The 17027-nt window shown below is 39.2% G+C and overlaps 1 protein-coding gene across 1 annotated transcript in view; it reads left to right on the forward strand.

Annotated features, from left to right (window-relative positions):
* Positions 1-17027, forward strand: part of PTPRN2 (protein tyrosine phosphatase receptor type N2) — a gene marked incomplete at its 3' end in the record, with an annotated part of 669211 nt that overhangs the window by 72752 nt on the left and 579432 nt on the right. The window lies entirely within an intron of this gene.

Below are 17027 nucleotides of genomic sequence, written 5' to 3' on the forward strand. Positions count from 1 at the left end.
ACTCCTCTGTCCTCTGCTGTGTAATTTCTATGTGGTCGATTCAATAATCCAAATCTATACATGAATGAGAAGGATAGGAAAATAAAAAAGAGACTATTCTGGCCAGTGGTTAGGGGAAATTTAATAGATTTAAAAAATATATAAATATTTTCTCAACCTTGACCAACATAATCTCCCTTTGTGAGGAATATGTCGTCATTAAATTAAACACACTGAAATACACTGAAATTAATTTGTGTTAATACAGGGTGAAAATAACTTTTATTATTTTCAGTAGGTTCATTTTTTATAGAGGAGGAGATTGAGTAATTATCAGTCTCCTTTCTTCAAAATGTTGTTTATTATAATAAGAAGAAAGGTCTCAAAGACTACCATTGTTCTTCATTATGCTGCTTCCTTTTCCTGTGACTTTACTGAACTATGCAAAAGCAGCTTTCTTCTGCTCTCCTTCATAATTTCCTTTCAGTAAGTCAAAAAAGCCAACACAAATGTATGCATGAGTCTAATGGAATAGTAGGAATAACTATTCTGAGAAAAGTCAAAGATTGTTAATGTGCTATATGAAATCGTTTAAGTCCATGTGAAGTATGGACCATGTTTGGAGAGATCTTTTGAAGCAATTATTGTTGCCAAATATCACAGAATCACTAAGGTTGGAAAGGATGTAGATTTGTAATGAAGGAATCTTTTAATTTAGTATTATATATGAAATTTCTCTTCAGGACTGTGTGGCATAAGGAAGAAGTAGTTTTATTTTCCATCAAACATGGCAGCCAATAATATATGTCTATTAATAGCTCAACTTTATTAATATCCTAATTTAACAAACATTGAAGATTAAATGAGATTAAATTCCCAGTATTGTTGAATGTCTGACAAATGCTTGTCGGGGAGGGAATAAAAGACAGAAATATGGTTGAGGAAGTTAGGAGGAATTAAAATAGGTAGAAGGTTAGAAATAGTGCCTTTATTAACATCTCCCCCCAAAAAATAATTCTTGTGCAAAATTGTTATTTGAAGTTGTTCCAATAATATGTGAAAATTCTGCATTGACAATTTCCATGATCGACACCAGGAAGGGTAGTGGCAGTTTTCTACAGTGGTGCATTTTGCTGACTACCGATGATCTTCAGTGCCTAGCTGTAGTCTTCCCCAATGCAAGTATATTTAATCGGGTTTTATGATAGGCCACCATCATATCTGGCAGATGGTGTGTAACGGGAGTTTATGCAACAAATGATAGTAAAGAAATGTATGCACTTTAAATGACAGCAAAAAGTCTGCAATAAAGATGTTCCTGTACAGGTTACTTCATAGCTTCTTGCTCTACCTGTTTTCTTAATTGAAGATGCAGTTTTAAAAAAAGGTAACATGACTTTCATTAGAGTGAAAAATCAAACTATGGAAATTGTATCTTTGAAATCAGAATGGACCTCTTCTGTAGATCTACTCTTACTTTGGCATAACTGTAATTTAAAGAATGGTCAGTAATGAATAAGCCACCTGATCAATGATATTTCCTATTAGCTGATCTTAGTTAAAAAAAATACATGCAGGGATTCTGTCAATGTGTTTAAGGTCGCTGCAAAGATTTCCTCCCCCCCCCCCAACTGGGCAAATGTTGTCTAGAGTGGATTTTAAATGCTGTCCTTGATGAAAGTAAAAATACACCGTTCTTGACAAAATTAACAGAATCTTTGGAAGATCATAGTTTGAAGTACTAAAATACCAACAGAATTTACTTTTTGCACATACCAGAAAAAAAAAGGGATGCTTGCTTCTGAGCAGTCCTTCCCTCTTTTCCTGTCCAAACTGCTTCTAGTTCAACTGTGTCTCTGAAGTTCCTCAGAAATCCTGATGTAGCAAAATGCGAGTACTTTGCTGGATTGAAAGCTCAGGAACTTCAGGCTGTGCAGGTCACTATGCTCAGGAGCAGAGCTTGCTTTGTGTATTACAAAGTCACAGAAAGCTTTGCCTCCTTTGTGCATATTTCTGCAGTGCAGTGTGAATGTGGGTAAAGAAACAGCAGATGCTTTTGTGTAGCATCTCTGAAGCATCTGCGACCTGCAGGTCTGAGTCTAAGTTCTCCTGCAGGAGGGCTGATATTTTCATCTTTCTCTCTGCATCCAGCAAAGGCAGCTGAACTGACCGCGTTTGCAAAAATGAAACTGAGTTTGCCTATTGAAGGCATAAGTCACAGTCTTTGCTGTCTCACATCATGTCATTCACTGGAGACTTCACGTACTTGTCATGCATCAGACTTGTAAGAAGATAACCAAAACACTGATAGCTGAGCCTTTTCATGCTGTTCTATAACCTCAAAATAAATGAGAAGGAAAAAATACTACATTTTTAAAGAAGAGATTTTTAAGTTCCTGATAGATTTTGATAAATGTTCATTTTTATGAATAAAAAAGGGATGTTAAAAGTTTCTCTTACTGTTAAATGCAGTGTAATCCAGTTGTAAGATCTGGTATAAACAGCATAACTGTATTGGTTACATCACTTAGATCTGTGTAGGTTGTATGCCATTTTCATAGGGAAAAGAACCTGCTGTAATAATGACTGACTTTTCTGCCGCTTTCCGTCATCATAGAAAGGTCTCTTGGCTTCAGTGATGGGTTCTCGCTTATGTTTGTTTAATAGCTCCAGCAGCATTCATGCAATATTAATTTATTTCCATAAACCTTTTATCAGTTTCCTGAGCTGCACTGACTCATCAAGTGGTTAAAAAGGAACATATTGTCTCATGTTTATTTTAATGGCATAAGGATAAGCCAGGCAAAAAGACCAATTTACTTTTCCTGGACACTTCCCTTACAAAGCTAGAACTTTGTGGGGTAAAGTGGCTTAGGTATCATTTATTTCACTTCTGGTAAATCATGACCTCTATCTTACAGCTGGAGGAACTGATATTTTCACCCATCTAAAATGTTTGAAACTTGAGCCCTTGCACCTGCAAAACTTGATATGGAAGATGAATATGCTTGTGAGCTGCAGATCCTAATAGAAAATAATTTGGCATTGTATAAGCTTGGACATGCTTGCTCCCCAGTAAGTTCTGATGGGCTGCTACAGATGCCAAAAGAAGCAAATAACAATGTTAAACAAGATATACAAGAAGGAGAAGAATCCTATAAGGAATAGGATTTGAAATGAGGGTATGTGTAGTGACACAGCTGTGGGTAAAAAGGGATATGGCACTCACACGTTCACATACGTTTTGCTGTCTGGGTTAGAAGTTGAGGCAAATGAGTTTGCCTCTGTGTGTGTTTTTATTTTCTTAACTGTTATGCCTAGAATGTGTTTGTATGAAAAGGAAAGAAAACAAAAAAGCATCAAGAAAGAATTTTTAGATTATCTCGGAGACAGAGGTCCTTCACTTATCCTTGGACGCTCCTTGTATTTATATGTCAAACGTAGTACAGTTGGATAAGTGGGAATATGTCATGTTCTGTTTTGCATTTTAAGTGATAAGTAAAGCCATTCATGTAAAATATCAGCTCACATAGCTTCATCCTGGAAGGTTTAAACAAACTGGCTTCTGAAAACAGCAAAGCAAAGACTAATTCTTATCCTTTCCTATGAAATCATGCTGCTGAATTCTGGTAGTGCCACTGGGAAAGACACTATGTGCTATAGATAAAAGCATTCAGTTCAAAATAACCATCCCTTATTGTCCTCATTCCTCGCTTTATTAAACCACTTGAACTGCTCATTTAGAAGCACGGCATTCTTTCCTTTCGGTTTAACCTCCAGATATTTTGCTTCAGAAGGAAGCTTTGTGCTGTGTTTTATCCATGTATGGATACCTTATCTTTGCTCCTTATCAACAGAGCCTTTATAAAGCGTGGTGGTGTTGTTTATGAAAGATGTGGCTGCAAGCCTCCTTCCCACATGAAATCGTAGCAGTGTTCATGCAGACAAGATCAGATTGTAGAGAACAGCTCTGGGAGGCCAACCAAAAAAAGTTAATTAAATACAGTTGCTGGTGCGGTGTGCATCATTAAGTCAAGCCTCACTGACAACCGCTAAACCTCTCCTAGGAAGACATGGTCTAATGTCTGCAGTAGTGTTTGAAGATGCTGTGCCTCTGAAAGGCTGTATAAACAGCTATGCACAGCTGAATCAATATTGCTTTATGTATGCAAGCTGCACTTGTTAGGAGGGACTTAGGTTAGCACGGTGTGTCAAAGGCATCCAAGCACTGCAGTACAAAGTCATGAGCCTTTCCAAGTTTGGATGTCTCCAGATAGTTCAGAATATTAATGTATTTTCTTCCTCAGCTACAGAGCTCCTTGAACATCTGGAATATAAGTGATTGTGTGTGCTGGTGATGAGCCATAAATGGTAAATGTGTGCTACAGATGATAAGGGAGAGGAGTCAGGGTCCCTGAAAGGGTTTCTTGAACTTAATGTGTTATGCTTTGAGGTTTTCCAGATCATTGCCTAGTAGGTTGGAATTACTGAGGGAGATGCACCTCAGCATTGTTTAGCTAACGGATGTCTGCAGCTACATCTGCATTTGCAAGGCACTGCTCTTACAAAAGCCATCAAATTTTTGTCAGATGACACTATAAATATGTGCCTAAGCTTTCCAAGGCTTTTCAGTAAGCATCAGTGCTTGTTATAACTAAATTCAGACTTCTGAGGAGTAACGTTAAGTGGTACCTCAGTATACTGTTGTTTTATTGTGTGTACAGAGAATTTCTGTCCTTTCCAAGGATGTTGGAATTCTTGACAAACAATTGAAGTTCAAATACTGGAGGCCTATGAGGTGAACTTGATGTAATTTCTAACCTCAGTTTTGAGGTAAGTGGGAATACATGTATGTGTGGAGTAAAAATCTGATCAATTATTTAAATAAGGACTTTCAGTGGTTCTTCCATATCGGTTCAAGGACATCATGGGATTTTTTTTGTCAGGCTTAATTTTTTAAAATATGCTTTGAATAAGTATGTCAGAAGAATGTCAGGATCTGGTGTGCTACTCAGGGAGTAAACTCTAAAATCTACCATTGTATAATATAATGGTATTCTGAAAACACACATCTTCAGTAGTATTTACATACATCATTCAATTGAAATCAAGGGTGAGCTAACACCTAAATATTCCTGCGAATCTCTGATTGTGAGAATGGTGCCTTAGTTATTAGGAGTATTTTACATTTCATAAAGAGTTCATACAAACCTTTTGAAATAACTATGTGGAAATAAACATGAAGGTTAAAATTTGCTCACTTTTCCCATAGGTGTTCTGCATTAGTTATGTCACAGGGTCATGTAATAGGAGGAAGCAAATGATACAGAGATTGTTTGGGAGGAAGACTCTGGTTTCCTATTAGCTTGTGTACTCCCTTGTGTCAGTTCTCACTTCTCCTTGTCTTATGAAGCTCTAAAGACACCTGTATTAATGACAGAGCTCCTCAGGATTAATGAGTGGGAGAGGTGTTGCAACACAACTTCTGTTATGAACTGTGATAACACAACAAAAGGGAACAGGAGATGGTGATGAGGAGTTTGGGGGTTTCTCAACTTTAGTCCACCCCACCATGCTGCTGCTTCACAAATAAATTGTACCAGCTCAATTTCTAAACTAGGTGGGGTCTGGTTTGCTAGTGAGTATACACAGCATTCATTAACTTAAAGGAACACTTTCAACACAATTGGTGCTGAACGTTGAGCTATTTGAGGTAAAAGCACTGTGAAAAAAATAATACTTTAGTTTTACCACAAGGTTAAAAATGCCAGTGCAGTGGTGACTTCATCTGCTTTACCTTGCAATAGCATAGTGCTTTTTTTGTTGAAGAAAAGGCCCATCTGTCTTCCAAAGTACCTACTTGTGTCTTGTGTTTGTCTCGGTGTGGTGTTAAAATAGCTGTGATAATAGCTGTGTGATAATCGGGTAGAAATATCTAGTACAACCAGCTTTAAAACTGGAGTAGTGATCAAGGGTTCTCCATAGGAAGAGATGCTTAGCATGGTAATGCAACTATGGTGTTCCACCACCCTAGCTGTCACTAAAATCTTTACTGTGGGGTTTTATTTTGTGGAGGATCTCAAGTTGTAGCTCCTGCAGGGCACAAAACTATCACTGAGACTTCACTGGCAGCCTGCTGTCCAGCACCAAGTGAGAGGCAAGTACGTACAACCATAAATCTACAACCAGCCGTAGGTGATCCTTTATACTTCTGTGTCCTGTGGCAGTAAATAGGTCTTGGAGCTGCTGAGTGTTCACTGTTATGTGGACAGATCTCCTTTTTCTTACAGCTCAGGCAAGAACGCTGCTGTGTTGTCATATGGATGCCTTTGTTTCTTAGCGTTGTGACTTCTGGTAGTGTATTTTTTTGCTGCAAAATATCAACACTGGGTTTTCCAGAACCATGACAAGCACTGCAAGTAAAATTGCTTAACCAATGAATGTTTGAGTGATTTTGGGGGCGATTTTTGGTGTTGATTCGAAGTTTGGTAAAAAGACTTCACCTCCCCACCTTTAGGTTGGGGTGGGGTGAGGGGCAGGAGGGACCTAAATCGTTGGAGAGTAAACGTAATTATCTGGCATCTCTCTCTCTTACCCAAATCATGTATTTGCGGTCATAATGTGGATGAGTGTCCAAAATGTAATGTAATGACCTGATGTTAAGCAGGATTGAAGTTCTGGAATTTTTGGATTTCCTTTTTTTCAAATATTCAGTATTTATCCATTGATATCAACTCAAATAGTCAAGTCTTCACTCTTACAAGGGGGTTGTGTGTGTTTATTAGAGAAGACAACTAAATCCTATTTGTCTACAACTTTCTGGAACTTGTATTAGGTAGGATACATACAATTTAGGGTAACCTTGAAAGTGTATGTTACAGTAGCTTATTAAATGCTTCCTGAAAAACTATTTAGGTATTGAGATATTGTATATATTTATATTATATACTGTATCTTATTAGTCTGTGGTGGACCTCTTAATTAACTGTTTTTGGGTAAGCTATGTAACAGCTGTGGCACATTTGTTGGACATGTTCAGAGATGTTCCCTATTTCGCTATTTTATTACACTAAAAAAAAGTGTAACATTTGGGAAACCATGGAAAAGTACAACCTGTTTGAAAAAAGGCATTAGGGAGTCTCAATAAAATTTGTGCCTGATGAATCATGAAACACAAGAACCTGAAAAGGACAGCATGGTCTGTTGAGAAGAAGAGAACACCAAAGGATAGTGTTTTGGCAATGAGGTGGAAAGCAAATGAATCCCAGTTTGGAGTGACACTGCAGCAGTGTGCCTCTGCTGAAAATCCATCAAACTTACTCCCTTCCTTGTGTCAAGGGGCATTCGGAAGTGTTATGGCTTACTTCATGATTAAGATGTTTGGATTGTGGCTTTTGAAAAAGAAACAGAATAATAGGCAGGTTTTTTTACTTGAAATTGTTCACCTCTACAAAAAACCAAACAAACCCAAACAAACAAAAACCCCACAAAAAATGGCATAAACTTATTTATGAACAAAGAATAGTAATAAAAATTGTCAAAGCAAAGGAGACATGAAATTGGTGAGTTGGCTGTGTAGCTGCCTCTGACATATTGCAATTATTGGGCAACTTGAGATTTGAGTGAGAGATTATTTGGTGGTGGTGGTGGTGTTAAAAGGATATCCTCTCCTTAGCATGTTGATTACTTACAAATGTGTAATTCCAGAAATGAACTGCATAACTTTGTATCTACTTGCTTATTTTGGACTTCATCTGACCTCTGTTAGACGTGAAACTGTGGTATTTGTCTTTGTCCCCCTGGATATCAATCAGTGAATACTGTCTCAGTGCAGCAGTAGTTAACTGTCTCTTTTCCTTCTTTTTATCTTCAAAAGTTCTGTCAAAAATCCTTCTCCCTGTTTGCTGTCCAGACTGTGCATTGCTTGACTGCTATTGCATTATAATAATAACTTAATGAACATCTTTTTGTTGCTGACTTTATAGTGTTTGACAAGCACCAATAGATTTTTTTACTCTCAATCTGCCTTTAGACAGTAAACATAATAGAAAAAAAAAATTACTTATGGTTTGCAGTGGGGAATGTTGTAGTATTGGCTAAGCAACTTCTCAAAGAATATGTGAACTGGGTAGAACAGCCTTATGACTTGGATCACCTGAAAGCATATCTGCCTCAGCAGAGGAAAATGCAGATTACAGTTTCTGCAAGACATAGTGACCTCATTGTCTGAAGCTAGCTTGTATGTGAAAATATATTCAGTAATAAATAACATCTATGACATCATGTAAGAAGCTGAGGAGGAGGGAATTACTTTGTTCTATAATAATCTAAATATGAGATGCAAGCTCATATGCACATGAAAAATACAAATATATATAATATATATGAAAATAATTTTCAATGGCTGTGTTCTGAACAGGTGAACTGGACAGATACAACATTTACTTTTATTTTTCATTTTTAAACAAGGAATGTAGAATTTTTATCCCAAGCTGTGTACCTACTACTGGAAGTTCTTAACTTGTAGTGGACTGGGTCCAAAGTAGAACATTAATCCAAAGGGAGCTAGAAAATATAAATCTTCTCTTTATTCTAATGCTTGGAACAAATGCTCTCTAACAAAGGACAGTGACAGGCTGTTTTTGTTCTATGTCCTCATTTGATAAATACAAACAATCTGAAAGTGAACTAATCATAATACTGTTGATTAACAGGTAAAAATCTGTTAATGAAAAGTCATTCTCCCTTATAAGCTGTTAGAAGCCTTTAATTTAAGTTTTCTTCCATGCCCTACAACCTCCATGGCAACAGCAACAAAAGTTGCTCTAGAGGTAGACAGAACAATAAATATGTTTTATGGTCCCAGACTATTTATTGCGATTTAGTCCCGTACTTAAATGGCTTTGGCTGCTGCTCTGCATAAGTTGAACAATATTTGGTTGCTTTTGCCGCTGTGTCAGCACGTTCCTATGTTGTCCCTAAGGTAGGATCAGCATGGTTTGAGAGGGTTGGTAACAACAGTGGATGTTAAGAAAGAGTATGGGAAAACAACATTTCATGTTTGGGCTCTAAACTCTTCAAGGAAAGATGACTATCAAAAGGAAAATATTTTGGTTTTTAATGTAATGCAGCAAACATTTGTATTAATACTGAATTTGTAATATTATGATAAAGTTGAAAATGTGTACCCAGTTGTGGTGGGTCGATGCTGGCTGGACACCAGGTACCCACCACAGCTGCTCTGTCACTGCCCTGCTCAGCTGAGCAGGGGAGAGGAAATACAACTAAAGGCTCGTCGGCCAAGACAAGGACAGGGAGAGACCACTCACTCATTACTGTCACGGGCAAAACAGACTTTGTGTTGGGAAATAATTTATTGCCAATCACATCAGAGTAGGGTAATGAGAAAATAAAAACTAAATCTTACAACCCCTTCTCCCCACCCCTCCCTTCTTCCCGGGTTCAACTTCACTCCCAAATTCTCTCCCTCCTCCCCCTGAGCGGCGCAGGGGGACGGGGAATGGGGGTTGTGGTCAGTTCATCACATGCTGTCTCTGCCGCTCCATCCTCCTCAGGGGGAGGACTCCTCATCCTCTGCCCTGCTCCAGCATGGGGTCCCTCCCATGGGAGACCATCCTCCACGGACTTCTCCGGTGTAAGTCCTTCCCACGGGCTGCAGTTCTTCACCAGCTGCTCCAGCCCGGGTCCCCCCACAGGTGCCGTCCTTCAGGCACAGGCTGCTCCAGCCTGGGCCCTGTGGGGTCCCAGGTTCTGCCAGCAAACCTGCTCCAGCCGGGGCTCCTCTCTCTCCCCATGGGGCCACAGGCCCTGCCAGGAGCCGGCCCCAGCACGGACTGCCCACGGGGTCACGGGCTGCCCACGGGGTCACGGCCTCCTTCGGGCATCCCCCTGCCCCGGCGTGGGGCCCTCCCCGGGTGCGGGTGGAGATCTGCTCCCCCGTGGAGCTCCATGGCCGCAGGGGCACAGCCGGCCTCACCATGGGCTTCCCTGGGGGCTGCTGGGGACCCTCTGCTCCAGCGCCTGGAGCCCCTCCTGTCCCTCCTGCTCTGACCTGGGGGCTGCAGGGCTGTTCCTCTCACATCTTCCCACTCCCCTCTCCAGCTGCAGTTGCTGTGCCATTTTCCCCACCCCCCTCTTCACTCCACTCCCCCAGCAGCGCTACCACCGTTGCTGATGGGCTCGGCCTTGGCCAGTGGTGGGTCCACCTTGTAGCCGGCTGCACTGGCTCTGTCGACACAGAGGAAGCTTCCAGCAGCTTCTCACAGAAGCCGCCCCTGCAGCCCCCCGCTGCCAAAACCTGGCCATGCAAACCCAACAGACTAATTTATTCTATTTAATCTTAGTTCTTTTAAGACTGTATTTAGTCTTGCAACTGAATTATCCCAGTTTCAGAGATTAGATTATACAGTCATAGTTGTGTCGTGTGTCTTTTGTTAGCTTTCTCTGTTAATGAGCTGTAATGGATTCTTTCTCTATGGTGAAATCTATGAAAGAGTAAGAGGTGTGTTATCCAAGAAGAAACTATATAATGTGCTGTTGGGGGAAAAAAGAAATTGAGGATAGAGTTGAAAACTAGTGAGACCTTCCTTCAGATTTTTTCCTTTGTCCTGTAGTCCTCTCTCTTGACTCGACATCATGCTGCTTGTCTCTCCATTCCCCTGACAGTCAGCTAAAAGGGCATAAGACTGACAGTCGGATGGATGGACACCTGGGTGGTATGGTTGCCAGTAGTTTCACAGCTTATTGGATGCTTATAGAAGACAACATGCAATACCCAATCATAGCGGAAACTGGTTAAACTAATTGTGGATTTCCAAAAGTAGATCAACTCATTCCCTTTGGAGGTGGAGGGGTATTCAGGGTGAGGGTGGGGTGGTGACATTTGTTTTTTAGATTTTAATTAATTTTCTAGCTTTAAGTAATAAACTTGGCTGTTTCTTGTGTATATTGTGACATAAAAAAATCGTCAAACCTCTCCGAATTATAATAGTCTCCTGCTAGTTTTCTGATTTCATCTCCCTTTCTAGGATGTTGTTTCACTTCCTTTCAGTGTTTAACTTTCAAGTTCGAGATGTTAAGATTTACTAGACTTCTATAATAATTATAAGTTCCTGCTTCTCTTTACTGACAACGTGCCTTCATTTTAATGGAATTTTGCTGGTGGCTTATGCTGGGTAATTTAATGGAACAAACTGTTCTTTCACTGACAGTAGCTATTAGAAAAGTTTCCTCTTGAATTTGTATCTATAATTTTGATTGCTTACATGTGTTTGGTGAATGACACTGTTCTAAATATTTGATTCATAAATGAGGTAATATCTCTCTCTTTACCCTTCCACTTACTTTTTCCTTAGTTCAAAAACTTCTTTGAATAATGGTTGGATAAAAATGGGCCCATATGTTCAACAAAACATAAATAATGTAGTGCTGATACACAGTTAAGAAATACCAGTCCTATTCCATGTTTCAAATTGTTTTTATTTGTTTCAGTTTTGTAATGGTAAATTTAACTGTAGACACCAAAGTTGCGCAAAATGTTTTTGTTAAAAGTGTTTGAAATTCAGCCTAATATTAAAAACTATTTTTCGTTTGGTAGATCAGTCAGTGTTTTAAATAGGGTCACTGCCTTTGCCTTGAAAGCGTAAGGGGTAGTCTTTCTGCTTCTCCAGTTAGACCTCACCCACACAAACACTTGAGTTGTTAGAAATTATTATAACTGAAGAAATTAAAACCTCTGAAAGAAGTTTGGGCAGAGAGAATCCCTCTCCACCCAGTGGAGGGTGGAGAGCACGGTGGCAAAGGGTTGATGGGCATGTTTACCATTACAGTAAAATTATAAATCCATGTTCCCTAAAAAGGTAATCAGCCAGTTCGTGCCCATTTTATTGTCACTGCATTAGCTCTAGGGACATTAGGACTCACTCCTCCTTGCTAGGCTTTATTTCAAATTATCTAAGAAGAGATTTATACTAACCCTTAAAGGAGAATTCTAAGGAATTAGGTCATTGGGTAAAATTATTTTGTTATTTCATGAAGTTTTACCCTCCACAAATGATGCCAACAAAAAGATTTACAAGTTTCAGTGTATTTTGTTGGCATGGTAATTGAAAATAAGTTATGACTGGAATAGAGGTTAACAGCATATTTTGGAATGGAAGACAGCTGCAGCTTCAAAAAAGTTATTCCACCTCAAAAATCTGTAGGAAGAATCAGTCTACTACAAAAATTCATTTTTCTATCCCCAGACATCTCTTGGCCAACATACCTGAAATAAAACTAAGTTCTGGAGATGCTGTACTTTCTCAGAGCTGCGATGGCTTGTGAAGTTAATGCAATGAATGGTTCCTTCCTGCTTTGCTTAATTATTCCACAAATGCAGATCAGCTTGCTCAGATAATACCTTATAATTTCTCTCCAGTTATCGGGATAATGACTACATCATTTCAGCATAGACCAAAGGAAATCATAGTTCAGAATTCTAGGGCTGAGGGTTTTTCATCATGCATTTAATTCGTGTACAATAGTACATGAGTAAATATTTCCCTTTTTTAATCTGAAAGTCTCTACATTAGATATAAATGGGAAATGGGAACTTTTTAATTAAGCTGCAATAAGTGCAAATTTCATTGCCATTACAAGCTGCCTTTTTAGAAACCATGACAATGACATTAAGCATTTGCTAAACAAAATCTGTTCCTGTATGTCATGCAGTTTGCATCCTGTTTACTATTAAGAAGTTGTGGGCAGAGGCAGAAGACATTTTGTTAAAAACAATAAATAAACAGAATTTTCTTGGTCTGAAATCAGCTGTTTTCAGCAGTGTATGTTTAGATGTAAAAAGAAGAAGTGGCATACATAGTTTTATTCCTACCTGTTTATGCTTTTTTTTTTTATGAGCCAGTGCTTGTACATCAGATGTTAAGACTTTACAGAGCTGCAGCTCTCCTTATTGTGTGAACCTGCATCTTCAAGCAGAGAAATACTTTTTAACCATGCGAAAATACAAATCTGTTCCATCCTCACAAGGAAGACTTACAAAGAGCCATTTATGAAGGACATGGTTTTGGGTTCCTGTCTGCCTCACAGAATGTTAGTTCTTTCTCCCAGAAGAGTGACCTGAGATAAGCTCTGCCCTCCCCATGGCAGCAGGTCATTTTGCGGTAACGTGGGGAGGAATCATGCAGCCAAGATGAGAGTAGGAGGGGGTTTAATCCTGTTGCGTGGAGTTTGGGATGCTCACTTGGATGTCAGTACATATACTACAGAGAAAGTTTTTGGATGAAAAAAAATAATTAGGGACATACCAAATCCCCTGAGGTTGAAAATTGTACATAAAGTAAATGGCTATGAACTTTCAGAGTGGTGTAAAACTTGGTCCCATCCTTGGTCCATATCCCCATGATTGGTTTTTATGTTATTTCAACTATGCAGGAATTGATTTTCAGTCTGTCAACCCTAAACTGTCTTTTTTTCTGGGAAAAAACCCACACATTCTGGCTATATAATCAATGACAGTTTAAACCAACTCCATTAAAGGAGAAAAAATGCAAAGAATGTGAGTGAACTCATCTCTGTATAGAAAGATGTTTATGATGATATGTGCAGTTTTCTTGGTGGAAAATACAAATTAATGCAGAACATTGATTTTTTTTTTTTTTTTTTTTTTGAAAAGCATTATCCTTTGCTAGACAAGGAAATTCTGTAGCCAGTCTAGCATACTCGCAGAGCAGCAGAGCCATATGTCACTGCAGCAGGGTTGTCCTTTGGCTTGAATATAATGAGAATGTGAAAGATTTTATTGCTTTGTGTGTTTAATACTGGTCTTGATCAAGATGAAACAGAATTATCTACACTATCAGTGTGGGAGATACTGCAGTTCAAGTGGCAACAATTTTATGGGGGAACGAATTGATTTATTTCCTACTTGTTTACTGCCTGTGCCCATGAGCCGTGCTGGCTCACGGCTGGACCCGTGCCCTGCAGAGGTCCGTGAGCATCATGTGCCGGGCGGCTGACTCTCCTTGTGAGCAGGGAAGTGTCTTACACAACTGCACTTGAAGAAACCGTGAATAGTATTGATTAGTGGCCATTTTAATGGAAGGTGGAAGAGAATCTGGGTGGGTCTTTAAAAACTCGTAATTTCATCTTTTGCTATTAACGATATCTGAATCAACGTCAGATTCAATCAAAGAATGCAGCTCTTTCAGCAAAGGCTGAGAAGATGGTGATGAGATATTCTGATCTGAACTACTCCTTAGAGCATCTCTGGTGTGGGAGACAGGGTCAGCTAAGATAGCAACATGCCCTTCTTCCAGCTGGGCACAGTAAGCTAGTTCTCTAGAGCTCATCGGCTCAGTGTTTTTCCACGTTCTGCCATGCTGTCCTCACCATATAGAAGCAGAGTCTGACTATGACCTGACACATTTTCTTCTTGCCATAGTCTGGGCTGACCTGTGTGAGCAGCATTTGCTGTGTAAGAGAGGGAGGAAGAAGTGAGGGAATCCCACAGGCGGTAACAGGCTGGGGAAGGTAGGGGTTCACCTCGGCTCCCTGCAGCCCTCTCTCCCATACACCCCCCCCCCTTACCCTTCCTTCCCAGGGTGTCACCAAAAATGAAATTCAGTTTTGCCTCCATGGCTGAGGGATCTCCTAGGCAACAGAAGGAGCTGCAGAGTTGGGTAAGGAAAAGACATGACTCTGGGTACTTTTCTGAAAAGCACACTTGCAGAGAAAGCATGATGGTGGAGAGGTGTGGAGCCAGTGCAAATACTTTTTATTTTTGTTTCATCAAGATTGGGGTAAAGAAGGTATTTCTGTTGGGCTGGGTTCTCAGATTAACTTGTCTATTGTCGTCTTCATCAGGTGGTTTGGTCAAAATCACAGAGATTGTTTAGCCTACCAGATCCCTACAGAGAAACCTTGGACATAGTTTACACTGACACCGCTTTATACTTCCGCTTCCATCTGCAAATCTGTTACTAACCCAAATCAATATTAATCTCAAATATTTGTTCTTCAGACCCATAGGAACCCTCAATACATCTTACTGTGCTAGGTCTTGACTTCTGAGTCAAGTGTCAGGGTATGTTAGTAGTTTAGGGGTTTCACCTCACCAGCAATTTTGAAGAGAAAGCAGTAAAAATTAGTAGTTAATGAGAAGTATTGTATAGATTCAGAAATAATATGTAAATGCTGTGAACACTATTTGCTGTAGGCATGTTTTGACTTGTACATTATTTTATATTTGAATCAATACATAATATAGTTTAAAATATAGCAAATGTTATTTTATATTTATCTTTTTAAAAGAATATTTATTTTAAAATGGGAAACTTGCCTTTTTATGGGGAAAAAGTACAACACTTTTGGGGAAGAATAATGCATAGAATTGGTCCTTAATTTTATTCCATGAGTCACTCTTTGCTCATTTGCATCAAGAGTGCTTGTGTGAGGAAAGGGCTAAAAGTCTTGGTTTACTTGAGGACTGGGTTTGCTTCAGTGGTAGAGGTCTGGAAAATCATAAAGGATGGAGACACATAAAGGGAAGAAAACTTCTTTTCCATATCCTTTTGCAACCTGATAACCTTATTCTCAGAGAATAGGAAGTATGAAAAAAAAGTAGTAAACTAAATGCTTTTTCTCAAGTGAGAGCTTATGAAAGACTGTGTCAGAAAAGTCCATAAGATACAGCACTTACAAGGAGAAACCTCTTATTCTGGAGTTGTAAGAGTTCGGTTTGGTTTTTTGGTTTTTTTTCCTTGTCAGTCAAAAAACCAAAAATTCTGTGATGGGCTGATGTGATTGTTAGTATTTTAATAAATCTCACCTGATATTTCTGAGCAGACAAGAGTCTATTTGTCACTAGTGCTGAATAAAGCCAGTAGGCAGACGTAGAAGGTTAAGATGTCTGTCTGTTGATCACTGTGCCTGTTTAAACAGGTTTAGTCCGTTATTGTTGTCTTGCCCTAACCAGCAGTGGTTCAACAGTAACTGGGTGAATTAGCCAAGTTCTTAAATCCCATTACTATTTATTCTGCCTGATGAATTTGCTAGGTTGCTAAGTTAGGATGAAAGGTGCTAGTAGTGGAGAGGCATTAGCTGGACAGGCTTGACTGACAGCCCCAAAATGTCAGGTTCGTGACTGAAACTGCTGCAAAGAGAAGCATAACTGGAGCAGCATAATCTGTGATTCTGCAAAAAATACCATTACTTAAGTCGTAATGTGATCTGTAAGGGGTTGGTGCCAATGTGGTATGTGGAGCTGTGGGTGGGTGCTATAATGGCAGCTCCATCAATATTACAGGAAATTCTGAATGAATGGATAAAGCCAGATGCCAAGTTCTAATCCAGAATTACCTGATAGCCTTCTTTGTGTGTCCATTGTTATTTCAGTGGCAGACATGAAAATAGTAAGCAAGAACATTACAGAGCATTACGTTAAATTCACTACTCTAACAAGTTTTAGTCTCTTAAAAATACTTGCTTTCTCTGAGGTGAGCTTGAGTAACAATAACATGGCTTAGAAAGTAGCTTTTAGTACTGGATTTCAAATACTTGATGTATGTTCTCCTTCTGTTCCGGTGAGATAATTGAGTTACCAGATGTAGTGGCACTATGTATGATAGAAAGGAAATCCAAAGAAATTGTCTTGCCTGAGATTAGTCTGAGAGCGCTAGAAATGCTGGTTAATTTGCCATATATTCAGCTGCGTACCTTTTTCCTGTTAAAATTAGTTGTCGGAGAATGGAAGAGAAGCAGTGAAACTGGTGTGCAAAACCAAGGAGTAATAACATAATGGGGTGTGGAAAGTTGATGGGTTGAGGGCTGGTTTTGGTAATAGGCAGATAGTAATAAGAATTTCATAGTTGCAGAAGATTCAGAGAACTTAATAGAGCTTGCAGATACCAAAGAGAAGAAAGAACAAAAATATCAAGACTTAGAAAAGTAATTAAAGATGGCAAAGTTTTGCAGTATTAATGCGAACACTTGCAACTTTGCAAATTTTTGCTGTTTAGAATGATTCAGCA

This window comes from Phaethon aethereus (assembly GCF_964289735.1).
Source record: "Phaethon aethereus genome assembly, chromosome: 2".
Lineage (NCBI taxonomy): Eukaryota > Metazoa > Chordata > Aves > Phaethontiformes > Phaethontidae > Phaethon > Phaethon aethereus.